The sequence below is a fragment of the Capra hircus genome, chromosome 5 (genome assembly GCF_001704415.2).
Source record: "Capra hircus breed San Clemente chromosome 5, ASM170441v1, whole genome shotgun sequence".
In the NCBI taxonomy this organism is placed as follows: Eukaryota; Metazoa; Chordata; class Mammalia; order Artiodactyla; family Bovidae; genus Capra; species Capra hircus.
The window spans coordinates 77621828-77646743 of record NC_030812.1 but is presented as its reverse complement, the minus strand read 5'-3'; positions in this window follow the sequence as shown (position 1 = coordinate 77646743).

Below are 24916 nucleotides of genomic sequence, written 5' to 3'. Positions count from 1 at the left end.
TCCTGGCATCACAAGGTTAAATCGCACTTGGTTCAAGGTGTATGGTCTTTTTAATGTGTTGCTGGATTCTGATTGCTAGAATTTTGTTAAGGATTTTTGCATCTATATTCCTCAGTGATATCGGCCTGTAGTTTTCTTTTTCTGTGGCATCTTTGTCAGGTTTTGGTATTAGGGTGATGGTGGCCTCATAGAATGAGTTTGGAAGTTTTCTTCCTCTGCAATTTTCTGGAAGAGTTTGAGTAGGACAGGTGCTAGCTCTTCTCTAAAGTTTTGGTAGAATTTAGCTGTGAAGCCGTCTGGACCTGGGCTTTTGTTTGCTGGAAGATTTCTGATTACAGTTTCAATTTCCATGCTTGTGATGGGTCTGTTAGGATTTTCTATTTCTTCCTGTTTCAGTTTTGGAAAGTTGTACTTTTCTAAGGATTTGTCCATTTCTTCCACATTGTCCATTTTATTGGCATACAATTGCTGATAGTAGTCTCTTATGATCCTTTGTATTTCTGTGTTGTCTGTTGTGATCTCCATTTCCATTTCTAATTTTATTGATTTGATTTTTCTCCCTTTGTTTCTTGATGAGTCTGGCTAATGGTTTGTCAATTTTATTTATCCTTTCAAACAACCAGCTTTTTGTTTTGTTGATTTTTGCTATGGTTTCATTTCTTTTACATTTATTTCTGCCCTAATTTTAAAGATTTATTTCCTTCTACTAACCCTGGGTTTCTCCAGTTCTTCCTTTTCAAGTTGCTTTAGGTGCAGAGTTACGTTATTTATTTGACTTTTTTCTTGTTTCTTGAGGCATGCCTGTATTGCTATGAACTTTCCCCTTAGCACTGCTTTTATAGTGTCCCACAGGTTTGGGGTTGTTGTATTTTCATTTTCATTCGTTTCTATGCATATTTTGATTTCTTTTTTTATTTCTTCAGTGATTTGTTTGTTATTCAGAAGCGTGTTGTTCAGCCTTCATATGTTGGAATTTTTAATAGTTTTTCTCCTGTAATTGAGATCTAATCTTAATGCATTATGGTCAGAAAAGATGCTTGGAATGATTTCAATTTTTTGGAATTCATCAAGGCAAGATTTATGGCCCAGGATGTGATCTATCCTGGAGAAGGTTCCATGACCACTTGAGAAAAAGGTGAAATTCATTGTTTTAGGGTAAAATGTCCTATAGATATCAATTAGGTCTAACTGGTCTATTGTATCATTTAAAGTTTGTGTTTCTTTGTTACTTTTCTGTTTAGTTGATCTATGTGAGTGGGGTATTAAAGTCTCCCACTATTATTGTGTTATTGTTAATTTCCCCTTTCATACTTGTTAGCATTTGTCTTACATATTGTGATGCTCCTATGTTGGGTGCATATAAAATTGTTATATCTTCTTCTTGGATTGATCCTTTGATCATTATATAGTGTCCTTCTTTGTCTCTTTTCACAGCCTTTGTTTTAAAGTCTATTTTATCTGATAAAAGTATAGCTACTCCTGCTTTCTTTTGGTCTCTATTTGCATGGAATATCTTTTTCCAGCCCTTCACTTTCAGCCTGTATGTGTCCCTTGTTTTGAGGTGGGTCTCTTGTAGACAACATATATAGGGGCCTTGTTTTTGTATCCATTCAGCTAGTCTTTGTCTTTTGATTGGGGCATTCAACCCATTTACATTTAAGGTAATTATTGATAAGTATGATCCCATTGCCATTTACTTTATATTGTTTTTGTTCGTGTTCTTACACCCTTTTTGTGTTTCCTGTCTAGAGAATATCCTTTAGCATTAGTTGGAGAGCCGGTTTGGTGGTGCTGAATTCTCTCAGCTTTTGCCTGTCTGGAAAGCTTTGATTTCTCCTTCATATTTGAATGAGATCCTCTCTGGGTACAGTAATCTGGGCTGTAGGTTATTTTCTTTCATCACTTTAAGTATGTCTTGCCATTCCCTCCTGGCCTGAAGAGTTTCTATTGAAAGATCAACCGTTATCCTTATGGGAATCCCCTTGTGTGTTATTTGTTGTTTTTCCCTTGCTGCTTTCAATATTTGTTCCTTATGTTTGATCTTTGTTAATTTGATTAATATGTGTCTTGGGGTGTTTCACCTTGGGATTATACTTTTTGGGACTCTCTGGGTTTCTTGGACTTGGGTAATAAGTTCCTTCCCCATTTTAGGGAAGTTTTCAACTATTATCTCCTCAAGGATTTTCTCATGGTCTTTCTTTTTGTCTTCTTCTTCTGGGACTCCTATAATTTGAATGTTGGAGCATTTCATATTGTCCTGGAGGTCTCTGAGATTGTCCTCATTTCTTTTAATTTGTTTTTCTTTTTTCCTCTCTGATTCATTTATTTCTACCATTCTATCTTCTATTTCACTAATCCTATCTTCTGCTTCCATTATTCTACTATTTGTTGCCTCCAGAGTGTTTCTGATCTCATTTATTGCATTATTCATTATATATTGATTCTTTTTTATTTCTTCTAGGTGCTTGTTAAACCTTTCTTGCATCCTCTCAATCCTAGTCTCCAGGCTATTTATCTGTGATTCCATTTTGATTTCAAGATTTTGGATCATTTTCAATATCATTATTTGGAATTCTTTATCAGGTGGATTCCCTATCTCTTCCTCTTTTGTTTGGTTTGGTGGGCATTTATGTTGTTCCTTTACCTGTTGGGTATTCCTCTGTCTCTTCACCTTGGTTATATTACTGTGTTTGGGGTGGCCTTTCTGTATTCTGGCAATTTGTGGAGTTCTCTTTATTATGGATTTTCCTCTCTGTGGATGGGGTTGTATCAGTGGCTTGTCAAGGTTTCTTGGTTAGGGAAGCTTGTGTTGGAGTTCTGGTAGGTGGAGCTGGATTTCTTCTCTCTGGAGTGCAATGAAGTGTCCAGTAATGAATTATGAGATGTCAATGGTTTTGGAGTAAGTTTGAGCTGCTTGTATATTGAAGCTCAGGGCTGTGTTCCTGTGTTGCTGGAGAATTTGCATGGTATGTCTTCCTCTGGAACCTGTTGGCCCTTTCAGTGTAGATGTGGAGGCATTTGATGAGCTCCTATCGATTAATGTTCCCTGGAGTCAGGAGTTCTCTGGTGTTCTCAGGATTTGGACTTAAGCCTCCTGCTTCTGGTTTTCAGTTTTATTTTTACAGTAGCCTCAAGATGTCTCCATCTATACAGCACCAATGATAAAACATCTAGGTTAGAGACGAAAAGTTTCTCCACATTGAGGGACACCCAGAGAGTTTCACTGAGTTACATGGAGAAGAGAGGAGTTAGAGGTGACTGGAATGAGATGATGTGGGATCAGAAGGGGAGAGAGCAAGCTAGCCAGTAATCACTTCCTTATGTGTGCTCCACTGTCTGGACTGCTCAGAGATGTTCACGGATTTATACAGAGAAGAGAAGAGGGAGGAAGGAGACAGAGGCAACCAGGAGGGTAAAAGAGGGAAATGAAAAGGAGAGAGACAGATCCAGCCAATAACCAGTTCCCTAAGTGTTCTCCACCATCTGGAACACACAGAGATTCACAGAGTTGGGTAGAGAAAAGAAGGAGGAGGGAGGAGACAGAGGCAACCTGGGGGAGAAAAAGGAGAGTCCAAAGGAGGAGAGAGCAGTCAAGCCAGTAATCTCAATCTCAAGTAAAAATGGGTACTGAAGATTGGGTTTTTTAAGGTACAAAATTGATAACAAATATCAAAAAGCAAAGATTAAAAATCTAGAGTAGAGGTTGGATTTTCAAAAATACAATAATAAAGAAAAGAAGAAGAAGAAGAAGAAAGAAAGAAAAAAAAGTTACAAGAATTATTAAAAACCAACAACAACCACAAAAAAATATATACATGGCATTTGCTTTAAAAATAGGGTCTTTTTTTTAAGTAATAGTAGGTTATAAAAATAAAAATTAAAGGAGAAATAGGGAACTTAAAAATTAAAAAATGTTAAAAAAAAAAAGAAAAGAAACAAAACAATAAAAGAATGATCGTAAAAATGGTAAAGATATATCTGGGACTTTCTCTGGTGTTGTGGGCAGTGTGGGGTCAGTTCATTTTCGGATAGTTCCTTGGTCTGGCTTATATTTCTCAATATCTATACTTCCAAGGTGGTTCCCTCTGTTTTAGCTTCTGTTTGCTGGTCTCTTCAGTGTGTGATTTCTGCCCTGACACAAGGGGGGCGGTGATGGACACTTTTTTTTTTTTTTTTTTTTTAAGGCTCACTTGTTCAGTCGTGCTGTGGGGAGGGAGGGATTCTGCAAACAAATCACAATGGCGTGTGCTCGTAGTGTCAGTCACACTGGGCCTGTCCCCTCTCATGGCGCACACCACTCAGGCTCTAGTTTGCTCCACTGGGAACCGTCTGAGGCTGACCCTGGGCTACATGCAACTCCCCTGTCTAAGCTGTTCAGGCTCAGGCACTCAGGAGTCCTAAGAGGCGCAGACTCGGTTGAGCCTGCGTTTTGTGCCCTTCCCAGGTCTGAGCAGCTCGGGTGTTTGGCTAGTGCAGTCACTGCAATTATCACCTTTCCCGTCCCTGCTGCTCAGTTTTCTGGGTGTACAACTGGCGCCCCTTCTTAGGCAGACAGTGACTGTCCAGAAGCCCAAGAAGTCTTAGTTAGCAAAGAAGCTTGCTTGCAGTTTGGAAGTTAATGTGTCTCTGGGGCTGCGATTGCCCCCTTCTGGCCCTTCCAGCTCTGGCAACCTGTCACCGGACGGGGATGGTCTGCAACCGGCTAATTCTGTTCCATCCTTTGTTCTGTGTGCGGTCCTGGTGGTGTCTTACGTTAGAGCTTTTCACATGGTAGCTATCCCACAGTCTGGTTTGCCAGCCCAAGTTAGTTCACTCTGGTTACACTTGGGGCATTCTGGCCTGATTCTTGAAAAGCACTGCAGCCCTCACCTCCCTGCCCAGCTCCTGCTTGCTAGTTGTGGGTGAAGGCATCTGCACTGCTTCTCCGCTGGGAGAGTTACCATTGGGATCGTAATCTGTTGGTTTTATTTCTTTATTTTTCCTCCCTGTTATGTTGCCCTCTGTGCCTCCAAGGCTCGCCACAGACTCGGCAGTGAGAGTGTTTCCTGAAGTTTTAAACTTCTCTCTTTTAAGACTCCCTTCCCAGGACAGAGCTCCCTCCCTACCTCTTTTGTCTATTTTTTCATCTTTTATATTTTTTCCTACCTGATTTTGAAGACAATGATCTGCTTTTCTGGGTGCCTGATGTCCTCTGCCAGCATTCAGAAGTTGTTTTGTGAAGTTTACTCAGCGTTGAAATGTTCTTTTGATGAATTTGTGAGGGAGAAAGTGGTCTCCCCATCCTATTTCTCCGCCATCTTAGGACCACCCCCCATAGTGATGCTTCTCAGTTCAGTTCAGTTCAGTCAATCAGCTGTGTCCGACTCTTCGCGACCCCATGAATCGCAGCATGCCAGGCCTCCCAGTTCATCACCATCTCCCGGAGTTCACTCAGACTCACGTCCATCGAGTCCGTGATGCCATCCAGCCATCTCATCCTCGGTCGTCCCCTTCTCCTGCCCCCAATCCTTCCCAGAATCAGAGTCCTTTCCAATGAGTCAACTCTTCTCATGAGGTGGCCAAAGTACGGGAGTTTCAGCTTCAGCATCATTCCTTCCAAAGAAATCCCAGGGCTGATCTCCAGAATGGACTGGTTGGATCTCCTTGTAGTCCAAGGGACTCTCAAGAGTCTTCTCCAACACCACAGTTCAAAAGCATCAATTCTTCGGTGCTCAGCCTTCTTCGCAGTCCAACTCTCACATCCATACATGACCACAGGAAAAACCATAGCCTTGACTAGATGGACCTTAGTTGGCAAAGTAATGTCTCTGCTTTTGAATATACTATCTAGGTTGGGAGAGCTGGCCCACAGAGCGCAGCCGAGAGGAGCTACCCCACGTCCAAGGTCAGGGGCAGCAGCCGAGAGGAGCTACCCCATGTCCGAGGTCAGTGGCGGCTGGGAGGAGACACCTCGTGTCCGAGGTCAGGGTGGCTGCTGAAAGGAGCTACCCCGCGTCCGAGGTCAGGGGCAGCTGGGAGGAGACACCCCACGTTCGAGGTCAGGGCCAGAGGCCATGAGGAGCATCCTGAGGAGCGGTGGCTGTGCAGGTGCAGGAGGGCCTAGAGGAGCTATCCTACATTGAAGGTCAAGAACGGCGGCGGTAAAGAGATACCGCTCGTCCAAGGTAAGGAGCAGCAGCTGTACTTTGCTGGAGCAGCCATGAAGAGATACCCCATGCCCAAGGTAAGAGAAACCCAAGTAAGATGGTAGGTGTTGCAAGAGGGCATCAGAGGGCAGACACACTGAAACCATACTCACAGAAAACTAGTCAGTCTAATCACACTAGGACCACAGCCTTGTCTAACTCAATGAAACCAAGCCATGCCTGCGGGGCAACCTAAGATGGGCAGGTCATGGAGGAGAGGTCTGACAGAGTGTGGTCCACTGGAGAAGGGAATGGCAAGACACTTCAGTATTCTTGCCTTGAGAACCCCATGAACAGTATGAAAAGGCAAAATGACAGGATACCAAAAGAGGAACTCCCCAGGTCAGTAGGTACCCAATATGCTACTGGAGATCAGTGGAGAAATAACTCCAGAAAGAATGAAGGGATGGAGCCAAAGCAAAAACAATATCCAGTTGTGGATGTGACTGGTGATAGAAGCAAGATCCGATGCTGTAAAGAGCAATGTTGCATAGGAACCTGGAATGTCAGGTCCATGAATCAAGGCAAATTGAAAGTGGTCAAACAAGAGATGGCAAGGGTGAACGTCAACATTCTAGGAATCAGCGAACTAAAATGGACTGAAATGGGTGAATTTAACTCAGATGCTTCTTAAGGCCCACTTAACTTTGCATTCCAGGATGTCTGGCTCTAGGTGAGTGGTCACATTATCATGATTATTTGGATTATGAAGACGTTTTTTGTACAGTTCTTCTGTGTGTTCTTGCCACCACTTCTTACTATCTTCTGCTTCTGTTAGGTCCATAACGTTTCTGTCCTTTCTTGTGCTCATCTTTCCATGAAATGTTCCCTTGGTATCTCTAATTTTCTTGACAAGATCTCTAGTCTTTCCCATTCTATTGTTTTCCTCTATTTGTTTGCATTGATCACTGAGGAAGGCTTTCTTATCTCTCCTGGCTATTCTTTGGAACTATGCATTCAAATGAGTATATCTTTCCTTTTCTCCTTTGCGTTTTGTGTCTTTTCTTTTCTCAACTATCTATAAGGCCTCCTCGGACAACCATTTTGCCTTTTTGCATCTTTTTCATGAGGATGGTCTTGATCACTGCCTCTTGTACAATGTCATGAACCTCCATCTATAGCTCTTCAGGCACTCTATCAGATCTAATTCCTTGAATCTATTTTGTCCCTTCCACTGTATAATCGTAAGGGATTTGATTTAGGTCATACCTGAATGGCCTAGTGGTTTTTCCTACTTTCTTCAGTTTAGGTCTGATTTGGCCATAAAGACTTCATGATCTGAGCCACAGTCAGCTCCCAGTCTTGTTTTTGCTGACCATATAGAGCTCCTCCATCTTTGGCTGCAAAAAATATAATCAATCTCACTTCAATTTTGACCATCTGGTGATGTCCACGCCCCTTGTGTTGTTGGAAGAAGGTGTTTGCTATGACCAGTGCGTTCTCTCTGCAAAACTCTGGTAGCCTTTGCCCTGCTTCACTTTGTACTCCAAAGCTAAATTTGCCTGTTACTCCTGGTATTTCTTAACTTCCTACTTTTGCATTCCAGGCCCCTATAATGAAAAGGACATCTTTTGGGGGTGTTAGTTCTAGGTCTTGTAGGTCTTTACAGAACCATTCAACTTCAGCTTCTTCAATATTACTGGTCAGGGCACAGACTTGGATTACTGTGATATTGAATGGTTTGCCTTGGAAACTAACAGAGATCAATCATTCATTTTTGAGATTGCACCCAAGTACTGTATTTCAGACTCTTTTGTTGACTATGATGGCTACTCCTTTTCTTCTAAGGAATTCTTGCCTACAGTAGTAGATATAATGGTTCTGTGAGTTAAATTCACCCATTTCAGTCCATTTTACTTTGCTGATTCCTAAAATGTCGATGTTCAATCTTGCTCTCTCCTGTTTGACCACTTTCAATTTGCCTTGATTCATGGACCTGACATTCCAGGTTCCTATTCAATATTGCTCTTTACAGCATCAGAATTTATTCCATCACCAGTCACATCCACAACTGGTGTTGTTTTTGCTTTGGCTCCCTCCCTTCATTCTTTCTGGATTTATTTCTCTGCTGATCTCCAGTAGCATATTGGTTACCTACCAACCTGGGGAGTTCATCTTTCAGTGTCCTATCTTTTTGCCTTTTCATACTGTTCATGGGGTTCTCAAGGCAAGAATACTGAAGTGGTTTGCCATTCCCTTCTCCAGTGAGCCATATTTTGTCAGAACTCTCCACCATGACCCATCTTGGGTGGCCCTACATGGCATGGCTCATAGTTTCATAGAGTTAGACAAGGCTGTGGTCCGTGTAATCAGATTGATTAGTTTTCTGTGATTGTGGTTTTCAGTCTGTCTGCCCTCTTATGGAGAAGGATAAAAAGCTTATGGAAGCTTCCTGATGGCAGAAACTGACTGAGGGGGAAATTGGGTCTTGATCTGATGGGTGGAGCCATGCTCAGTAAATCATTAACCCAATTATCTATTGATGGGGGTGTGGGGGGAAGGGGGCTGTGTCCCTCCCTGTTGTTTGACCTGAGGCCAAAAAATGTGTACACAGTTGTATTTTATTATCATATGAGATAATATGGTTCTGTTTGTAGGGATGAAATTTATTTTTCCTCTACCTGTGTTAGGTTCCTTGGCTGAGGCTCTATACACTAGATTGGCAAAAAGGAGGATAAGAAAAACAAATTTATTAACATATTTTCATGCCTATGTGTGGGAGCACTTAGTGATGAGTAAGCTAAAGGGATGATTGGAACTTGAGCTTATGGAGCATCTTAGGAAAGGACAATTTATAAAGAAGTGACAAGGTAAAGGCAAAAGCGTCTAGGGGGGCAGCAATCATGGAAGGCAAATATGTAGGGGAAATTATGATGAATAAGGACTAATGAGTAGGGTTTGTTATACAGATTACTCTGGTACTGATCTTGGGTGGCCTTGGCTGCAGCAGCTTGAGGTTTTTGGTTCCCAGTCAGAGACTGAGGTCAGGCCACAGCAGTAAAAGCACTGAATCCTAGGCTCTAGGCTACCAGAGACCAGTGGCCAGTGGCAAGGAAAATGAATTTCCACATAGAAATGGAAAGTACTGAAACAAGTAAAGTGTTTTGTTTATTAGGCAGGAAAAGAGTACATGTAGACAGATACACTGGTGGGCTCAGAGAGCCATCTTAGTTTGAATCAATTTTATGGGGTATTTCTTCCAAGTTTCCTTTGGCCAATCATCTTTCTTTGCCTGGTTCTGAGTCTGCATTTAGTTTATCTCAGGATCCTCCCATGTGTGCATACACAGCTATTAGCCAAGACGGATTCTAGCAAAGAAGTCTATGAGTAGGTTGACATCACTTACTATGAGGTGATTTGATTTCTGAGGAGCCTGTCTGCACATGTGTAATTGGAAATTTCTCCTTGACCTTGAGAATGAAGAATATGTGGTTTCTGTCTTTTATCTGGGCAGTGCTAAGCTCTTCTCTCACTTCTGCTAGAGTATCTGTCCACAGGGAACAACTCCAGTTGCCCAGGCTGGGGCCCGTCTAGCTCCTGCCTCAAAACCAAATCAGTTGCTTTTCATTTTCTACAATTTTTTTAAATGTAAAAGGTATTAATATACTTGCAACTTTGAATTTTCTTAACAAAAACATAGTAGGATTGTGTCTGTCCCTGTCACTATTGTTATTTATAGATACTCTCAGAAAGCTGCTATATACATTTACATGTGAAAAAGGCACAGTTTCAATCTTTAAGAACTTCTCATTACTGCGTGCAATTAAAATAAGAAATGATGTAAGAAGCTTTTTGCAGGAAAGAGCTCTTTGCAAAAAGAAAAAGAGTCCTCTGCAGGAGGCCCCTTTTGTTTTGTCACTTACCAAAGTATCTTAACTAACCTCTGGCCCAAGCACATCTTTAAGGTCTTTTGATCACACAATACCTCATCTCACCTGTTAGTTCTTTCTTTAGATCAAAGAAGTAGAAATGAAGAATAAGTAATTAACAGATGACCAGATCTCTTCCTCAGCTTCCCCTTCAGTAATCTCACAAACAAGCCATGTGAACAAGATAGCATCTAAAGAAAAATCACAAGAAATCAACAAGCCTGCACATAAGCCTGCACAAAATGGTAATGACACTCCCCCATCTCAATGATTAACTGAGATTACTTCCCCTTTTTCTCTTTAAAAACTTAATGCCTTAGCAGTATCTTCTGAGTTGTTTTGGGGACATGAGTCCACCTTCTCCTCAGCTTGACCACTTTCTGGTTAAAGCAACTTTCCCATTCCTACTAACACATGTCTCTCATATTGACTTTCAAATGGCTAGCAACTGGATCTGAATTTTGTAACAGTGATTCCATAGTAAAGAACAAAATAATTGCCTAAAATTTTGAAAATTGTAATTTTATAAATTAGAATGGAAAATAATGCCACATTACTTAAAAACTACTGGCGGTGGTTAGCAAAAGTATACTCTAGATAGTAACTAAACAAAATTTTAAAGTTTAATAAGAGTTTCAAAGCTTTGATAAATGTTATTGATTTGCATTTCCTGATAAATTTCCATTGGTTATGCATCAGAAAGCTATGAGTGAAAAATACCAGTGTCTTTAGTTGTTATAGGCATTGCAAGCTTAACAGCTTGTCCAAAAAAAATCACATTTGTAATCAGACGTACCATCAGGCTTTGAATGAAAGAGTCTTGGTGTTCATCTGCAATGACAGTGAAAGTGAAAGTGAAGTCACTCAGTCGTGTCCGACTCTGCGACCCCCGTGGACTGTAGCCTACCAAGCTCCTCCATCAATGGGATTCTCCAGGCAAGAATACCGGAGTGGGTTGCCATTTCCTTCTCCACTGCAATGACAGTAGGGCTCCTCACATAGGTCTTCAGGGAGCATCTTAAGTATGACTTCTTCATACTGAGCTAACCTTGAGTTTGGCTTTTGGATCTCTGTTTATTTTGTCAAATATCAGTAGTTCACAATGGCACCACTAGAAAGTTCTCTGGTCAGCAGCCCAGAACTTTTCCCAGAGCCTGGCCAAGCTGGCCTCTGATTTCATCTTCTAGAAGGCCAGAAAAGCACATGATTCTCATCCACTTTATTTACCACTCTTAAAAAGAGGATTTGCCCTACTGTGATTAGTGAAGTAAGCACACCTGTCAGAATACCCTGGCACAATCCTGACTTTTATAGTCTGCATCAAAGCAGATATTGAAAATAAGCATCTTGACTTCTGAGATATTTGTATCATGTTTTTAAGTCACATGATTCTTGCCAAGAAATTTTCAACCATAATTAGTGTCATTTTATATGGGCTCTCAGTTCAAACTACATCTCAGAAAAGTGGCCTTTGAAAGAATTATCTTGATTTTATTTAATTCAGATGCCTATGGAAGATTCATTAATTGGAAGGCAATAGTTCTTTCTTTCCTTTGGGTCATAGTATCATGTCAGGGCAGAACTCTGAGTCAGATGAGCCCATCAGATTTCCCTGATGGGTATGTTATTTAACTCCTTACTGTAAAAGGTAATGATACTAGTAATTCCTTCACAGAGTTTTTATAATTCTTAATTATATAATAAATGCCAATCCTGAGACCAAAGAATCTGAGGGCTCTGGGCCTCCTCATCAATACCTTTCTAATGGGGTAAGAGGAACCTGAGGCAGGTGAGGCTCCAAGGAATATGGTCACTTGAACTCAGGTCCCCACTTCCTAGTCCAAGTTCTGTGTACTCAGCACCCCAGAGCCCTATTCCATTTGACTCTGGTCCAAATTCTAGAGCCTATGCAAGCCTCCTTGCTGCATTCTTCCTCCTGAGATCTGACCACATCTGAGAAAGGGCCAAGGAGCAGCTGCTGGCAAGTGTCTTCACCAACAAAAATGTAACATTAAAAATATTGACTTGCAGCTTGAGGATGAACTAAAATAATGTATGGAAACTCCTCAGCGCCTCACATGTGTTCAGAAAAAGATCTGCTCTTAGTGGCATTACTGTATACAGGTAAGGGCTTCCCAGGTTGTGCTAGTGATAAAGAACCCACCTGCTAATGCAGGAGAAGTGAGAGACACAGGTTTGATCCCTAGGTCAAGAAGACACCCTGGAGTAGGGGATGGCAACCTACTCCAGTATTTTTGCCTGGAAAACCCCATGGACAGAGGAAACTAACAGGCTACAGTCCATAGGGTCATAAAGAGTTGGACGCAACAGCACACACGCACGTACACAGGTAAGAGGGAATGAATTGGCCTCAGTGCCACGTAGGAATTTGTAGAGCTTGCTCCCCTCCTACTTCAGGGCTTTGGACAAAAGTCATCTTCTATATGAGCCTGCTCTTACCACCCTTTTTAAAATTGCAATCTCCTCTCCATCCCCACATTCTCTAAAGCCCTTCCTTGCTTTATTTTTCTCCAGAGCATTTCATCATCTTGCAATATACTGTATGCTTTATTATTTGTTAATCATGTCTTTTCCCCAAAATACATTATTAGAATATGCCATATAATTATATAGTAGTATGAAAATGGTGCCTCCCCAAAAAGATATGTCCATCAGAACCTTATTTGAATATGGCCTTACTTGGGAAAAGGGTCTTTGCAGACAAAATTAAGGATCTTGAGATGAGATCATTCTGGGTTAGAGTGGGCCCTAAATCCAAAGTGTTTTGAGAAGAGGGGAGGAAAGGAAACAAGAGGAGATAAGGAGAGAAGATCAAGGAGCAAATGACATGAAGATGGAGACAGAGATTGGAGAAATGTGTCTACAAGCCAAGGGACACTGAAGATTGCTGGCAGCCACAAAGAGTCAGACATGGCTGAGCAACTGTGCACTACCACTGACAGATGGGAGAGAGCACAAGATGGATTCTCTCCCAGAAACTCTCAAAGGAACTAATCCAGCCAACACCTTGACCTCGGGTTTTTGTCCTCCAGAACTGTGAGGGAATAAATTTTTGTCGTTTTAAACCACCTAGTTTATAGAGATTTGTTATTATTGGGAACATAACTGGATGTATTAAGAAACCAGTATAGAAAGTACAAATTTTTATCTATTTTTATTATTTTATGTGATCTCGATGCCTACAAGAGGCCAGATTCATAATAGGGGTTCAGTGATTGTTGAATGGAAACCATGGACTGAAAATGTCTCAACATGTCTGTGGAACCACCTTGTCCACCTTGTAGCAGGCATCAACAAACTTCTCCTGTGAAGACTCAGTTTGCAACTATTTTTAACTTTGTGAGCCACATGATCTCTCTTCCTATTATTCAACTCAGCTGTTAGAATGGGAAAGTAGCCATCAATAAAACATGAGTAAATGAGTACCACTCTGTTCGATAAAACTTATTTCAGAAATTGATGACAGGCCAGATATACTGACTCTCGGGTATTGATGAGTACCCTCTGAATCTCAAGATCAACTTCTCATCCACCCAAGAACCATTTGGCTGCTGTCTCAGTTCTGGTGTGCACAGGACTCAATGCAAGGTACTTTTGACTTTAGTGAGTGGTACAGGGTGAAGAAAGGGGCATCAAACTCTTCAATCAAGCTATTGTTGCCCAGCAGTAAGTAGGGTGGTGACCCCTTCAGTCAGCAGTGAACTCTGAAGCCTCAGGATGCTGGAACCCTCCCCCCAGCTTACAAACAACTTGAAGCCTGGAGTTGGAGTTCACTTGATTTACTTCCTCGTTCCCTGAAGCCAGAATTTTCAACAGAATAAACTTGCTAAACAGAAGAAAAGTGGAAAGATGTGTTTTAAAAGGAGATATACATGTTTAGGAATGAAGACATGTAAGTGTTCTCTTTAATCACACCAACCTCACTCAGTAGACAGGAGTTCTTTGATAACAGTCTTTGTTTTATTCATAATTGTATCCTTAGGGTTTAGCATGCCAACACACAAATGAGACTGAAAGAATGAATAATCGAATAGGCTATATTCAGATAGATAGATGCACATATTCACACATATACACACACATATGTTCCCATATATATGGTGACATTTTTTTTATGTAATATAGATGTCTTTACTGCAGCTTTCTTCATTCTTAAACTGTTCTATAATTATTGTTTTCACTTTTTCAAAGAGCCCAATTAATTGTTCACAGTTACATATTAAAATCACTCACATGTTCTTCTGAGTCCAGGAAGTATCTCTGCAGATACAGCGATGATAGGAAGGAGCACATTCCATCCCCCAAGCCAAAGGTGTTAAGAGATGTGATGTCAATATGCCACAGGTCCACTCACAACATGTGAACTCTTTGTGTCTGTTGGAAAACCTGGGCCAGAGCCAGAATGAAAATTGTATCAATACAGCTTGCCTGTGATGGCCTTTGGGTGTATTTTCCTTTAACTTAAGGAGTTGACTGGCCACAGTGGGGACATAGTAGGCAGCACATCCCTGGAGAGAGAGACCAATGGCAACCAGTATCTCTCCCAACACCAGCTATGGAGCCCCAGGGACTGTCTACCCCACAAAGCCATGATAAGACCTGCCACAGCACAGAGTCCAAACTCATACATACAGTGCCATAGTGTACAATGCCAGTGACGTGATGTGTGGGAGCAAGGGTCAGAGGGCTCATTCAGGATCTGAGAATATGCTAGTGAGACTTTACACAATGCCCGAGCTGCTGAAATCCAGTGCAGTTTGGGCACCCAATACAAACCTCTCGTGCTGTCTGTGACAATGAAGAACTAGCAGACGCACAGCGTAGCCAGTAGTGAAATTTGTGAGCTTCTCTCAAGGATTAGAATGAACTTTTACAAAGTTCCTTCAGTTCAGTTCAGTTCAGTCACTCAGTCGTGTCCGACTCTTTGCGACCCCATGAATCGCAGCACGCCAGGCCTCCCTGTCCATCACCAACTCCCAGAGTTCACTCAGACTCATGTCCATCGAGTCAGTGATGCCATCCAGCCATCTCATCCTCGGTCGTCCCCTTCTCCTCCTGCCCCTAGTCCCTCCCAGCATCAGAGTCTTTTCCAATGAGTCAACTCTTTACATGAGGTGGCCAAAGTACTGGAGTTTTAGCTTTAGCATCATTCCTTCCAAAGAAATCCCAGGGTTCATCTCCTTCAGAATGGACTGGTTGGATCTCCTTGCAGTCCAAGGGACTCTCAAGAGTCTTCTCCAATACCACAGTTCAAAAGCATCAATTCTTCAGCGCTCAGCCTTCTTCACAGTCCAACTCTCACATCCACACATGACCACAGGGAAAACCATAGCCTTGACTAGATGGACCTTAGTCGGCAAAGTAATGTCTCTGCTTTTGAATATGCTATCTAGATTGGTCATAACTTTTCTTCCAAGGAGTAAGCATCTTTTAATTTCATGGCTGCAGTCACCATCTGCAGTGATTTGGAGCCCAAAAAAAGAGTCTGACACTATTTCCACTGTTTCCCCATCTATTTCCCATGAAGTGATGGGACTGGATGCCATGATCTTCCTTCTCTGAATGTTGAGCTTTAAGCCAACTTTTTGACTCTCCTCTTTCACTTTCATCAAGAGGCTTTTCAGTTCCTCTTCACTTTCTGCCATAAGGGTGGTGTCAACTGCATATCTGAGGTTATTGATATTTCTCCCGGCAATCTTGATTCCAGCTTGTGTTTCTTCCAGTCCAGAGTTTGTCATGATGTACTCTGCATATAAGTTAAATAAGCAGGGTGACAATATACAGCCTTGACATACTCCTTTTCCTATTTGGAACCAGTCTGTTTTTCCATGTCCAATTCTAACTGTTGCTTCCTGACCTGCATACAGATTTATCAAGAGACAGGTCAGGTGGTCTGGTATGCCCATCTCTTTCAGAATTTTCCAAAGTTTATTGTGATCCACACAGTAAAAGTCAATAAAGCAGAAATAGATATTTTTCTGGAACTCTCTTGCTTTTTCGATGATCCAGCGGATGTTGGCAATTTGATCTCTGGTTCCTCTGCCTTTTCTAAAACCAGCTTGAACATCCGGAAGTTCACAGTTCACATATTGTTGAAGCCTGACTTGGAGAATTTTGAGCATTACTTTACTAGCGTGTGAGATGAGTGCAATTGTGCAGTAGTTTGAGCATTTTTTGGCATTGCCTTTCTTGGATGAAATGCTCAGGGGCCTCCGTCACACCCTCAGACTCACTTGCTTCTCCACCTTCTTTTCCAGCATGGGCCACTGCATCCTTTCCATGCACGACTGAGCAAACTGTGCGCCCGGCTGAATTGCTGTGGGGTCACCACCCTGAGGTGGTGTGCACAGTGCTGCTGCTGCTGCTTTTCTCCTGGAAAACTATAAGCAGAGTGAAACTGGGCTGTCAAGAGAGTCCCACTCTACCCAAGTATTATTAGATGGATAAAAATGATCTTTTCCCATTTATTTCTTGCACACATATCCATTTCTAAACAAATGAGGTAATAGGGATCTGGTAATATCCATTAATTCTGGAGAATTTAGCTGAATAGGAATGTACTCTGTATAGGAGACATAATTTATTTGAGGCCTTACTTTAGTTTTTTAAAATGATATTATATGAAATCAAATGTGGGCTGGTTCTAAAGAAAATTTATGAAGATAACACTTGTGGGAAGGTTTCTGGTCTATGAATTCAGATGGAAAAAGTGTAAATGATGAACTGAGCTGTAAAATCAGCTATAACAATGTCACTGTTCAGTCAAGCAATTGGCAAATGTGTTCACATAGAAAGAAGAGAAGTGTAGCACATTTTTAAGACTATTTCAGGATATTAAGCTGTGATCTGTAGTCTTGTTGCTTCACAAGGAAATGAAAAAGTTTTTCATGTCCTGACAGGCTTTTACATAGTAGAATATAACAATGTCAATTCACAGCCCAATACTAGTAGTAAAAAATAAACATTCTTTGGGACTATCACTCACCATGCTGTGTGGCAGTGTTTTCTGTTCCAGCAACGGGGACCCTCACTTGGCTTCTGTTTGTTATCTCCACATTATTTTTAACTGACCCAGCTCCAAGAGACTGCCAGTTTATACTCTTCTACAGTTTCTTATTCCTGCTAAATTAGCTATCTGTCCTCGATTCTGTCAGTCTGTTTCTTCTTCCTCCCCTTCTCCAGCCAGTGGTTGGTCATTTTAGACATGCACCCATCATTCCATCTGGTACCCTTACTTCCCTCCCTTGACTTCCCTTGTGCTTAATTGGCTAATCCCCACCTTGAAAAGAATCCTCTCCCCCTTCCTTAGACACAGGCTATGCATAGTGACTTCCTTCTAGAGAGAACTGTAAGAAAAGGGGAAAAACAGTAACTTTGAAATAGAGAACCCTGAAATAGAGAAGCCAGGTGAGTAAAGTCAGCATCAGTATTCATAAATTATTTGCTGATAGTATATACCCCATGATTCGCTGCTGACTTAGCAGTAAAGAATCTGCTTGCAATGCTGGAGATGAGGTTTGATCCCTGGGTCAGAAAGAGCAGCTAGAGAAGGAAATGGTAACCCACCTCAGTATTCTTGCCTGGGAAACCCCATGGACAGAGAAACCTGGTGTGCTACAGTCCATGGGGTCACAAAAGAGTCAGACACAACTTAGTAGCTAAACAACAATAACAGCAATGTGCTCTATATGATGTAATAAAAACGACATTTTAATCTTCTTGTCTTCCTCCCCAAAACCCTCAGCGTGAGTCTTACCATGAGAAAAACATAACATCCTCATATAAACTCCAATAGTAGGGCATCTTACCAAAAAAAAAAAAAAAAAATCCTCTAATTCGTGTTTCTTCTCCTACTGAAAAACCATGAGGTTTGCTGGTGAATGTCTTTTTTTTTTTTTTTTTTTTTTTTTGCAGCTTCTTCAGATCAGCCATTTTATTTTTATTTATTTTTATTTTAGTTTTTTATTTTTTAAATTTTAAAATCTTTAATTCTTACATGTGTTCCCAAACATGAACCCCCCTCCCACCTCCCTCACCATAACATCTCTCTGGGTCATCCCCATGCACCAGCCCCAAGCACGCTGTATCCTGCGTCAGACATAGACTGGCGATTCAATTCTTACATGATAGTATACATGTTAAAATGAGCTCTTCCCTCACACATGTTCCCTTTGTCCTCAGCTGTGTTGTGATGGGAATTTGCTCATTTCTAGTTGATGGCTCTGGATACGACTCCTTGCAAACTTGTTTTTCGTTCCCCTTTGCCTCACCCTGTGGGTGACCTTGATTTCTCCCACAGTTTGGTTATAAGCATTAAATGAAACAAAAGTACTTGAGTTGCCTGAAATCTGTGAGGAGAGTTCACAGGTGCATCTTTACTCTGCTGAGAGGATGGAGTCTTGTGGGGCAACTGCCATTGCACACTCTCTTACACAAGCTCTCTTCATTTTCTTCCTTCCTTACTGTCTTAGAGGAAGAGTTGTGTCTAATGTGAATGGTGTAAAAAGTCAGTGGGTGTTTCTGAAAAGGAAGGTTTTATCACTTACACAGATAAATGACAAAATTTACTCATAAGTGCAGATGTTGAAGAATAAAATATTATTGGTAGTTCCCATCACGGCACCTCATTAGTTCACCCCAATCATTCCAGCCTCTCGGGGTCTCTCTCACTAGCTGCCTTTGAAAGGAGATTTTGATTCAAAAACTGTGTGTGTGTGAATAACATTAGTTTTCTCCTCAAGTTTTATTGAGAAATAAGTAATGCATAGCACCGTATAAGTTTAATGTATGGGTGCTCCATCGTTCAGTCATGTCCAACACTTTGTGACCCCATGGACTGTAACCTGCCAGGCTCCTCTGTCCATGGAATTTTCCAGGCAAGAATACTGGAGTGGGTTGCCATTTACTTCTCCAGAGGATCTTCTCAACCCAGGGATCACACCCACATGTACTGCATTTCCTGCATTACCAGGCAGAATCTTTACCACTGAGCCACATGGGAAGCCCAAGTTTACTGCATACAGCATAATGATTTGATTTACATATATCATGAAGTGATTATCACAATGTTTGGTGAATATTCATCCTCATATAAATTTAAAATTTTATTTTTATAAAAGAAATATTAAAAGAAAAAAAAGGTTTTTTTTCCTTGTAATAAGAACTCTTATGATTTACTCTGTTAACAATGTTCATATGTAACACACAGCAGTGTTAAGTATATTTATCATGTTGTACATTACATTCCCAGTACTTATCTATAGTCTAACTGGAAGTTTGCACCTTTCAACTGCAAGGTTCAACAAGCTTTAGACAGGAAAATAAGTTCCTAAAGACTAACCCTTTCTATGTCAAACTGTTCCACCACATCAGAGTTTACATAATCCCACGGGCATGCTTGTCAGTCTGCCTGATGCTGGGTGTACTTTATGAAGTAACAAAAAGTGACTTTGGGTAATTTAAATAAGAATATACAGTGAAGGGTGTAGGCAGTGCACAGAATTGAAGGGAATGTGGAGAAAGGTAGCTTGGAGTGAACAAGAAACGAGAGATGATATGGGTTGAATTGTGTTTCCCCAAGTACGTATGTTAAAACCCTAATCCCCGGTACCTCAGAACGTGACTGTATTTGGGCCTTTAGAGAGGTGGTTAAGTTAAGTAAGGCCATAAACTGGGGGAGGTGGGAAGTTAATCCAATTTGACTGGTGTCTTTATATGAAGAATAGAGTAGGACTCTAAGAGAGAGGACACTTCAGAGATATGTGCACAGAGGAAAGAGTACATGAAAACCCAGGAGAAGGCAGCCATCTGCAAGTCTAGGAGAGAAACCTCAGAGAAACCAGACTCGCCAGCACCTTGATTGTAGACTTCTAACTTCTAGAACTATAAGAAAATGCAATCTGTTGTTTATATCACCCAGTCTGTGGTACATTGTTATGTCAGCCCTAGCAAACTAATATGGGGTATTGACAGTAAGATCTGAGAATCATCACTGGAATAAATGATAAACTTTCTCCATTTTTGTCTCACCTGATATTGAAGTCCTGGTAGAAATAATCCCATGAGCAGAGCTTAATTTCAGGTCATGAACTCTCATTCCCCCAGAGTTGGTGAGATGACTGGCTTGTCCGAAGCTGCTTAGAGGACCCATTTGAGCCCCTGATGGAGAAAGCAGAAAACCTTGAGTTCTCACCAGAACTTCACTCAGTGGACATAAAAACAAACTCCAGTAGGAAATCCAGGTGTGTATAGCTACAGGAAGATTCTGGAATGCCCAGAAAGTGACAAATATTCGACATATTCCACTGTGGTAAACCAATTTTAAATAAACTTATCTGATTTTAAAATGACTATTTTACTTTTTTGATAGAAGATATTCAGTTTTGCATGTGTGCCTTCTATTTTCTAATATGGAAATTTTAAATGTGAAATAAGTCAACATTTGCTTTTGAGTTTCATTCTGTCTCCATCACACCAGTCTGCCATCAGTATCATTATCAATGCCAAAACTTGGCCTCTGTACACCAGTGCTGAATCAAATCTTGGAGGCAGAGTTTTGGGTGAGGTAGAAACAAATAGCTTTATTGCTTTGTCAGACAAAGGAGGACACTGCAGGCTTGTGCCCTCAAAAATTGTATATCCCAACCTGGGGTGCAGGAGATTGTGAGTTTTATAGTTGAGGAGGGGGGCAGGGTTGCTGATAAGAATTTTGGTGCATGCAAGGCCTGCAGTCCTTTCAATCTTCAAGACTACCTGATGCCAGAGATCAGGTAGTCTTGTGATCTGTGGTTTGCAAAATTATTGAACTGTAACCTTTTTGCTGGAACATCTTCCATTGGGTGGGGGTTTCAGTTATGTAGATCTCAAAGATACTGTTATAGATATCTCTTAAGGTGGAACCAAGACAATGCCCCAAGACTACACTATTGTTTCTTGACTGCTCCTCCCTGTCTCTGCATCCCTTCCCATCTGTGATTAGCAACTGCTTGAACCTGCCCTTTGGAACTCATGGGAGCACTTTTGTGCCCAAGAGCCCCACAGGTCCTCTCTGGTTTCATTATCACAGATCATCCTGGACCTGTTCTCACTAACCACCTGGGATCAAGTCTTTCTGTAAAAACAGACAACAGCATTCACTACTGTAATGTCTTTTTTTAAGTCTTCTTTTTGATCTTAAAATATTGTTTTCACATTTCCAGAACTTTTATAAAGAAGTTTAATAGAGTTCCTCCCTATGCTAAACATTTGCCTGAACAGCAACTGTGTCTTAATCTAAGTGACCTTAGGGAGTGGATCTTTTAAAAGACAGCAGCTTATTTCAAGGATAACGAGATGGGGTTCAAACCCTCACATTAAAACCAAGTGCCCTTAAAACTGAATTCCACTACTGAGTTTCTGATTAATTTCTTTATCCAATATTTTATTCTCTTTCTTGTCCCATAACTTTTCACCTCAAGATTAAGGAATATCAAAAAAAAAAAAAAGAGGGATTAAAACCAAGCAGGATCCTGTGGAGCCTGTCCAGGTACCAAAGCCCCTCCATGTCCCCCTCTTTCTTGTTCATAGGAGAAGGCTTTAGCCTCTTAGACCTTTAAGTTCCAAAGAGCAGGCACAGGCAGTTATTGATTAGGAAAGGAGGAAATGTAGAAACAAAGAAAAAACAAATAAACAAGAAAAATAATGACAATAGTTCAACAATAGAACACAATACCAGTTCCTCCTCAAGGAATATACATAACTGTCTGACAGATATCATTCCGTTGTTCTCCAGGAACTAAGACACTCACTGATCCCACCAACCCAACCCAGGTGAAGGATGGTGGCTACACACGGACCACAAGCACACAGATGCCAGACTGGTTGGAACTCAGTTCAATTCAATTCACTTACTCAGTCCTGTACAATTCTGTGACCCCATGGACTCCAGCATGCCAGGCTTCTCTGTCCATCACCAACTCCCAGGTTACTCAAACTCATGTCCATCGAGTCATTGATACCATCCAACCATCTCATCCTCTGTCGTCACCTTCTCCTCCTGCCTTCAATCTTTCCCAGCATTAGGGTCTTTTCCAGTGAGTCAGTTCTTTGCATCAGGTGGCCAAAGTATTGGAGTTTCAGCATCAGTCCTTCCAATGAAGATTCAGAACTGATATCTTTTAGGATTGACAGGTTTGATCTCTTTGCTGTCCAAGGCATTCACAAGAGTCTTCTCCAACATCACAGTTCCAAAGCATCAATTCTTCAGCGCTCATCTTTCTTTATAGCCCAACTCTCACATCCATACATGACTACTGGCAAAACCATAGCTTTGACTAGATGGACATTTGTTGGCAAAGTAATGTTCGTGCTTTTTAATAGGCTGTCTCCATTGGTCATAGCTTTTTTTCTAAGAAGCAAGCATCCTTTAATTTCATGGCTGCAGTCACCATCTGCAGTGATTTAGGAGCCTCAAAAAATGAAGTCTGTCACTGTTTCCATTGTTTCCCCATCTATGTTCCATGAAGTGATAGGACCAGATGCCATGATCTTAGTTTTCTGAATGTTGAGTTTTAAGCCAACTTTTTTAGTTTCCTCTTTCACTTTCATCAAGAAGCTCTTTAGTTCTTCAATTTCTGCCATAAGGATGGTGTCATCTGCATATCTGAGGTTATTGATATTTTTCTCAGCAGTCTTGATTCCAGAATGTACTTCATCCAGCCCAACAATTCGCATGATGTACTCAGCATATAAGTTAAATAAGCAAGGTGACAGTATACAGCCTTGACATACTCCTTTCCTCATTTGGAACCAGTCTGTTTTTCCATGCCCAGTTGTAACTATTGCTTCTTGACCTGCATACAGATTTCTCAGGAGGCAGGTCAGGTGGTCTGGTATTCCCATCTCTTTCAGAATTTTCCACAGTTTGTTGTGATCCACACATTCAAAGGCTTTGGTGTAGTCAATAAAGCAGAATTAATGTTTTTCTGGAACTCTCTTGCTTTTTCATTGATCCATTGGATGTTGACAATTTGATCTCTGGTTCTTCTGCCTCTTCTAAATCCACTTGAACATCTGGAAGTTCACGTTTCACGTACTGTTGAAGCCTGGCTTGGAGAATTTTGAGCATTACTTTGCTAGTGTGTGAGATGAGTGCAATTGTGTGGTAGTTTGAGCATTCTTTGGCATTGCCTTTCCTTGGAATTGTAACAAAACTGACATGTTCCAGTCCTGTGGGCACTGCTGAGTTTTTCAAATTTGCTGGCCTATTGAGTGCAGCACATTCACAGCATCATCTTTCAGGATTTGAAATAGCTCAACTGGAATTCCGTCACCTCCATGTGCTTTGCTCATAGCGATGCTTTCTAAGGCCCACTTGACTTTGCATTCCAGAATATCTGGCTCTAGGTGAGTGATCACACCATTGTGTTTATCTGGGTCATGAAGGTCTTTTTTGTATAGTTCTTTCTGTGCATTCTTGCCACCTCTTCTTAATACCTTCTGCTTCTGTTAGGTCCACACCATTTCTGTCCTTTCTTGTGCACATCTTTGTATGAAATGTTCCCTTGGTATCTCTAATTTTCTTGAAGATACTCTAGTCTTTCCCATTCTATTGTTTTTCCCTATTTTTTTGCATGGATTACTGAGGAAGGCTTTCTTATCTCTCCTGGCTATTCTTTGAAACTCTGCATTCAAATGAATATATCTTTCCTTTTCTCCTTTGCCTTTCACTTCTCTTCTTTTCTCAACTATTTGGCAGGCTTCTTCAGACAACCATTTTGCCTTTTTGCATTTCTTTTTCTTGGGGATGGTCTTGATCACTGCCTCCTATACAATGTCATGAACCTCCATCCATAGTTCTTCAGGCACTCTATCTATCAGATCTAATTTCTTGAATCTATTTTTCACTTCCACCATATAATCATAAGTTATTTGATTTAGGTCATACCTGAATGGTCTAGTGGTTTTCTCTACTTTCTTCAATTTAAGTCTGAAGTTTGCAGTAACGAGTTCGTGATCTGAGCCACAGACAGCTCCCAGTCTTGTTTTTGCTGACTGTATAGAGCTTCTCCATCTTTGGCTGCAAAAAACATAATCAATCTGATTTTGGTATTCACCATCTGGTGACGTCCATGTGTAGCATTTTCTCTCGTGTTATTGGAAGAGGGTGTTTGCTATGACCAGTGCATTCTTTTGGTAAAACTCTGGTAGACTTTGACCTGCTTCATTTTGTACTCCAAGACCAAATTTGCCTGTTACTCCAGGTATCTCTTACCTTCCTACTTTTGCATTCCTGTCCCCTATAATGGAAAGGATATCTTTTTGGGTGTTAGTTCTAGAAAGTCTTGTATGTCTTCATAGAACCATTCAACTTCAGCTTCTTCAGCATTATTGGTCAGGCCATAGACTTGGATTACCATGATACTGAATGATTTTGCCTTGGAAACGAACAGAGATTATTCTGTCATTTTTTAGACTGCATCCAAGTACTGCATTTTGGACTCTAGTTGACTATGATGGCTAATCCATTTCTTCAAAAGGATTCTTGCCTACAGTAGTAGATAAAATGGTTGAAACCAAAAGGTTGATAATTGAGATTCTTGAAACACAACCCTGTTACCTTACCACCAACCAATCAGAAGAAAGTTTGGAATCCTGTAACCTTCACCCCAAATTTTGCCTTTAGAAACCCTCCCCTGAAAACCATGAAGGAGTTCAGGTCTTTTGAGCATGAACTTCCCCTACTTCTTGCTGGACCCCACAATAAATGCTGTATTCCCCTTCACCACAGCCCAGTGTCAGTAATTTGGCTTTGCTTTTTAGTTGGTAAGAAGAACCAAGTTCTATTCAATAAAACAGCAGATG